Raw genomic sequence first — 7,562 nt, 5'->3', positions numbered from 1 at the left:
GAGAAATACTGTGCATTTATTGTAACATTGTCAACAGTAAATAAGGAAAAAAGATAGGTATTCAACACCAGGGGAACTGATAAAGAAAAAGAAAATGTAATTGTGTAGACAATTACATTTGGTGTAATTTGGTGTAATTCCGTTGCAAACTGGCACAACCACTCTGTAAATCGATCTGGAATTTCCTCAGAAAACTAGAAATCGATCTATCTGAAAACACAGCAGTATTTGGGAATATACCCAAAAGATGCTCCTACAGGGCACAGGGCATATGTTCATAGAGGCCTTGTTTGTGAAAGCAGAAGTTGGGAACAAGTCAGATATCACATGACAGAAGAATGGATACAGAAAATGTGGTTCATTTATACAACGGAATACAACTTAGCTATTAAGAATGAGGACATTCAGAGTTTTGGAGGCAAATAGATGGAACGAGAAAATATCATCCTGAGTGAGGTAACTCAGACCCAAAAGGATATGCATGGTATGTACTCACTAATAAGTGGATATTGGCCAAAGCAAAAAAGTACAGATTACCCAGGATACAGTCCACAGAAGTCAAATAGGACAACAAGCTGAATGGTGCAAGTGAGAGGACCTCAGTCCCACTTGGGAGGGAGAAGGAAGCAATCACGAAGGGGGGAGGGAGGCACCTGGGTCTGAAAGGGCAGTGGGGGTGGAGGAAAAGGGGAACATGATCTGGTTTGGGGTAGGGGGGAAAGGATTGAGGCCCCTGAAGGGCAGCAGAAAGGATGGAAACAGGAACCTTGGGAGGTAGGAAGTGGTGGGACCCTCCAGAATGTAAGATCTCCCTTGCTCATGGATTGGCAGGATAAATATAGTAAAAATGGCCATCTTGCCAAAAGCAATCTACAGATTCAAAATTCCAACTCAATTCTTCATAGATTTAGAAAGAACAATTTGCAAGTTCATTTGGAATAACAAAAAACCCAGGATGGCAAAAACTATTCTCAACCATAAAAGAACTTCTAGGGGAGTCACCATCCCTGACCTCAAGCTGTATTACAGAGCAATAGTGACAAAACCTATATGGTATTGGTACAGAGACAGGTAGGTAGATCAATGGAATAGAATTGAAGACCCAGAAATGAACCCACACACTTATGGTCACTTGATCTTTGACAAAGAAATTAAAATCATCCAGTGGAAGAAAAAAACAGCATTGAACTGGGGCTGGTTCAATTGGAGGTAGCATGTAGAAGAATGAAAATTGATCCATTCTTATCACCTTGTACAAAGCTCAAGTCCAAGTGAATCAAGGACCTCCACATAAAAACAGATACATTGAAACTAATAGAGGAGAAAGTGAGGTAGAGGCTGGAACACATGTGCAGGGGCTTGGGGAGATTTTCCTGAAGAGAACACCAATGGGTTATGCTCTAAGATCAACAATCTACAAATGCGACTTCATAAAATTGCAAAGCTTCTGGAAGGAAAAGGACACTGTCACATTAGGAGAAAATGGCACTACCACAGATTGGGAAAAGATCTTTATCAATACTATATCTAATAGAGGGCTAATATTCAATGTATACAAAGAACTCACGAAGTTAGACTCCAGAGAATCAAACAATCCTATTATAAAAAATGGGGTGCAGAGCTAAATAAAGACTTCTTAACTGAGGAATAATGAATAGTCATAAAGCACATAAAGAAATATTCAGCATCTTTGGTTATCAGGGAAATGCAAATCCAAACAACCCTGAGATTCCACCTTATATCAGTCAGAATGGCTAAGATCAAAAACCCGGGTGACTGCAGATGCTGGTGAGGATGTGAAGAAATAGGAGCATGCTTCCATTGTTAGTGGAATTGCAAGCTGGTACAAGCACTCTGTAGATCAGTATGGAGGTTCCTCAGAGACCTGGAAATAGTACTATCTGAGGACCCAACTATACCATCCCTGCTTATATACCCCAAAGATGCTCCAACATATAACAAGGACACATGCTCCACTGTGTTCATAGCAGCTTTATTTATAATAGCCAGAAGCTGGATGCCCTTCAACAGAGGAATGGATACAGAGAATGGATACATTTAAATAGTGGGGTACTACGTAGCTATTAAAAACAATGACTTTATGAAATTCTTAGGCAAATGGATGGAACTAGAAAATATCCTGTGTGAGGTAACCCAATCACAAAAGAAAACACATGGTATGTACGCACTGATAAGAGGATATTAGCCCAAAAGCTCAGAATACCCAAAATACTATTCACAGATAACATGAAGCTCAAGAAGAAGGAAGACCAAAAGGTGGATGCTTCAGTCCTTCTTAGAAGGGGGAACAAAATACTCACAGGAGAAAATTAGGGGACTAAGTATGGAGCAGACACTGAAGGAAAGGCCATCCAAAGACTGCCCCACCTGGAGATCCATCCCATATACAGTCACCAAACTCAGACATTATTGAGGATGCCAAGAAGTGCATGCTGACAGGAGACTGACATACTGGCTCCTGAGAGGCTCTGCCAGAATCTGACAAATACAGAGGCAGATGCTTGCTGCCAATGATTGTACTGAGAACAGAACCCCAATGGAGGAGTTAGATAAAGGACTGAACTAGCTAACAGGGTTTGCAATCCCATAGGAAGAACAAAGATATCAACCAACCAGACTCCCCCCAGAGCTCCCAGGGACTAAACAACCAACAGAAGACTACACATGGAGTGAATCATGGCTCCAGCCACCTATGTAGCAAAGGATGGTTTGTCAGCCATCAGTGGGAGGAGTGGCCCTTGGTCCTGAGAAGGATCAATACCACAGTGTAAGGGAATGCCAGGGCGAGGAGGCTGGGTGGGTGGGTGGGCAAGCACCCTCATAGAAGCAGGAGGAGGGGGAATCAGATATGGGTTTTCTGGATGGGAATCCGGGAAATGAGATAACATTTGAAATGTAAATAAAGAAAATATCTAATAAAAAATACTTAAGAACAAAAGAGGACTCAAAAGGAGTCCTTTAGATGAAAGGCCCTACAATGTGGAGAGGAAACTTGTAGAGCCCACCTCCAGCAGAAAGACAGGGCATCAGGTGAGGGATGGGGTTGCTATCCCATGGTCAAAACTCTGACCCATAATTGTTCCTGTCTGAAAGAACTGCAGGGATGGAAATGGAGAAGAGCCTGAGGAAAAGAAGGTCCAGCAACAGGCCCAAAGTGGGATCCAGCTCAAGAGGAGACCCCAGGATCTGACACCATTATTGAGGCTATGGAGAGCTCACAAAAAGGGACCTACCATGACTGCCCTCAAAAAGACCCAATAAGCAGCTGAAAGGGTCAGATGCAGATATGTACACCCATCCATTGAACAGAAGCTGCTGACCCATGTGTTTGAATTCCAGAAAAGCTTTGGAGGTGCTGAGATGGAAGGCCACCCTGTAAAAGGACCAACAGTCTCAATTTTCCTGGACCCCTGAGGTCTCTAAGATACTAGACCTTCAACCAGGCAGCATACACCAGCTGATATGAGGCCCCCAACATATGTACAGCAGAGGACTCACAGGTCTGGGTTCAGTCAGAGAAAATGCACCTAACCCTCCAGAGAATGAAGGCACCAGGAAATTTAGAGGTCTGATGGGTTGGTGTATGGAGTGGGAACATCCTTGTGGATTCAAGGGGTGGGGAGGAGCTATGTGATGGTGAACCGAGGGGTGGACCAAGAGGGGAGTAAAATCTGGAGGATAAAAAAAAATATTAACTAAAATTTAAGAAGGCAAAAAAAAAAAGGGGTGGTTGGGGATTTAGCTCAGTGGTAGAGCACTTGCCTAGGAAGCACAAGGCCCTGGGTTCGGTCCCCAGCTCCGAAAAAAAGAACCAAAAAAAAAAAAAAAAAAAAAGAAGGCAAAAAAAAGACTAGAAACAAAACAAACAACTATGTACCTAAAAAACTATAACATGTGTAAGTCTGTGTATAAATACACATGTGTTTAAATAAATCTTTCCTTTCTAAACTGACAATGCTCCTCTCAAGAAAATAAATCATTTAATAAAAATTCCAACACCAGGAAAAAAAAGGAAAAAAGGAAAAGAATTGCTGTTTTAAATTTTTGGTTGTTAACCTGAACCAACACTTTAGACAAGAACTTTGCTTCTGTCCCTTTGAATATTTATTCTAAACATTTAAAAAGAAATGTTTTGTGTTTTGCTTTCTAATTATAACTTCAAGGTTTAGCCAATTTCTCTCCAAAGATGTGTTATTATTTTCTTTGGGAAATAAAACAAAGAGGCCTTTCTTTTTAGCTATACACAGAAAATCTGTCATTTAATTTGTATCAAATTTAATGAGAAATTATCCAGTGTGTTATAAGACAATCTGCTGTTAATGAAGAATAGCAATTTCTGCTTAATGACTACTAAATAGCTTTATTGCCAAAATGCATCATTAATACACATTATTAAGTTGGCATGAATCTGAAATACAAACTGCACTAATCGCTTCCTTTTCATCGTCTCTGTTTTCCCTCTGTATCGTTGCATGCAGGTAACACCCACAGAGAGCTGATTACTCTCTCACTAACTTCTCGGAAAGCAGATGTCCACCACAGCTCGGTGGGCACAACAGCATTGCTCAAGTTGCCTCATTTAGACCATTCGAGAAATTAATCACAGAGGATGGGAAAGCACGTGTGTGTGTGTGTGTGTGTGTGTGTGTGTGTGTGTGTGTGTGTGTGTGTGTGTGTGTGTGTGTGTGTGTGTGTATTAAATTTGCCCTGGAAATTTTAAGTTTATAAATAAAAAGATAAGGCAGGCATTTTGCCTGTTTCCTCACAAAGTAAGTGGGAAGGCCAATCACAAATGTATGTCACACAGTGAGATGACTCTGGCCTGGAGCTCTACAGGCTCCAATGGGCAGAAAACGCTTTCCGAGGTATGAAAGTCAGAGCAAAATAAAGCTTAAATGTTAATTTCTTTTTCCTATTGTATTTCCTATTGGTGCTTTATTATGTCTCATGATTTCTTCTAGAGATGTCATACTTCAGTGAGAACAGATGTGATAGCATCATCATAGAATAAGTTCAATCGAGGAGGAGAGTAAAGTGAAGAAGCATCAGGAGTCACACAGAGATTTGATTACAGGGTAAAAGCAGGCTTTGCAGAATGCCATGGCAAAGCATGACAACTTCCCAGTCTTTCCCCTGCCTCCCATTATATTTTTCTTCTGAATAGAAGGTTCTCGGTCACTCTTTCCAGTCATTAGAATAATTCTTTGCAATGGGACAAAAAGTACAGCAATAATATTATTATTCCTTTTGAAGAAAATAATACATGAAAAAACAAAAATATTTCCTTAGATTTCAGATCTGAACCAAGTGTATTTAATTGATTGCTGGATAATGGTTAATTATGCATTAACATATAATTCTCAAAGTGTATGTCATTCTCACACACATGTGCGTGTACATATGTTACATAAATTATAACTTGCTTCGTACGGTCCTTTGTTTTCAGTGGCATATTGCCAATGAAATGAAGTAGTAATGGACTACTTTTCACAGAAGATTCTCTAGATTATTTTTAAATCTATACAATTAGAGACTGGAACTGTATTTATCCCTTTTACATTAAGCTTGTAAATCAGAAGCTCTCATTTTTATTTTCTGAAAATTTCTATTACTGTGTCCCAGTTTAGCCTATCTGCATTTGTAATGGATATATTGTGTTTTGAACGCGTTAAGTACTGTAACTTGACCTAATATGTCATCCACATTCGATATGTATGTTCTATATGGATAATCTCAAGCTAAATTTAGAAAGCTTACCTCTAGGTCAAAAACATTAGGCACAATCGTACATTAATTATAACTAGTGGCTGTATATTAAGTTGCATAGAAATGGTGAAAAAAATATTATAACATACTTGTGAATTTTTTATCTGTAGAAATCTTGATTGCTACTGTAGACTACAGCCATGTTTCTGTTGCTTACTGAAGAGTGTTAGCTCTTTTGTTAGCTTTGTTTAGCTCTGAACCCCATTGGATTGGCAGGATTAATATAGTAAAAATGGCCATTTTACCAAAAGCGATCTACAGATTCAATGCAATCCCCATCAAAATACCAATCCAATTCTTCAAAGAGTTAGACAGAACAATTTGCAAATTCATCTGGAATAACAAAAAACCCAGGATAGCTAAAACTATCCTCAACAATAAAAGGACTTCAGGGGGAATCGCTATCCCTGAACTCAAGCAGTATTACAGAGCAATAGTGATAAAAAACTGCATGGTATTGGTACAGAGACAGACAGATAGACCAATGGAACAGAATTGAAGACCCAGAAATGAACCCACACACCTATGGTCACTTGATTTTTGACAAAGGAGCCAAATCCATCCAATGGAAAAAAGATAGCATTTTCAGCAAATGGTGCTGGTTCAACTGGAGGTCAACATGTAGAAGAATGCAGATCGATCCATGCTTATCACCCTGTACAAAGCTTAAGTCCAAGTGGATCAAGGACCTCCACATCAAACCAGACACACTCAAACTAATAGAAGAAAAACTAGGGAAGCATCTGGAACACATGGGCACTGGAAAAAAATTCCTGAACAAAACACCAATGGCTTATGCTCTAAGATCAAGAATCGACAATTGGGATCTCATAAAACTACAAAGCTTCTGTAAGGCAAAGGACACTGTGGTCAGGACAAAACGGCAACCAACAGATTGGGAAAAGATCTTTACCAATCCTACAACAGATAGAGGCCTTATATCCAAAATATACAAAGAACTCAAAAAGTTAGACCGCAGGGAGACAAATAACCCTATTAAAAAATGGGGTTCAGAGCTAAACAAAGAATTCACAGCTGAGGAATGCCGAATGGCTGAGACACACCTAAAGAAATGTTCAACATCTTTAGTCATAAGGGAAATGCAAATCAAAACAACCCTGAGATTTCACCTCACACCAGTGAGAATGGCTAAGATCAAAAACTCAGGTGACAGCAAATGCTGGCGAGGATGCGGAGAAAGAGGAACACTCCTCCATTGTTGGTGGGGTTGCAGACTGGTACAACCATTCTGGAAATCAGTCTGGAGGTTTCTCAGAAAATTGGACATTGAACTGCCTGAGGATCCAGCTATACCTCTCTTGGGCATATACCAAAAGATGCCCCAACATATAAAAAAAGACACGTGCTCCACTATGTTCATCAGCCTTATTTATAATAGCCAGAAGCTGGAAAGAACCCAGATGCCCTTCAACAGAGGAATGGATACAGAAAATGTGGTACATCTACACAATGGAATATTACTCAGCTATCAAAAACAACGAGTTTATGAAATTTGTAGGCAAATGGTTGGAACTGGAAAATATCATCCTGAGTGAGCTAACCCAATCACAGAAAGACATACATGGTATGCACTCACTGATAAGTGGCTATTAGCCCAAATGCTTGAATTACCCTAGTTGCCTAGAACAAATGAAACTCAAGACGGATGATCAAAATGTGAAGGCTTCACTCCTTCTTTAAAAGGGGAACAAGAATACCCTTGGCAGGGAAGAGAGAGGCAAAGATTAAAACAGAGACTGAAGGAACACCCATTC

This window comes from Rattus rattus, chromosome 7 (assembly GCF_011064425.1).
Source record: "Rattus rattus isolate New Zealand chromosome 7, Rrattus_CSIRO_v1, whole genome shotgun sequence".
In the NCBI taxonomy this organism is placed as follows: domain Eukaryota; kingdom Metazoa; phylum Chordata; class Mammalia; order Rodentia; family Muridae; genus Rattus; species Rattus rattus.
The sequence above is the reverse complement of the archived record's forward strand: the minus strand, read 5'-3'. Positions refer to the sequence as shown.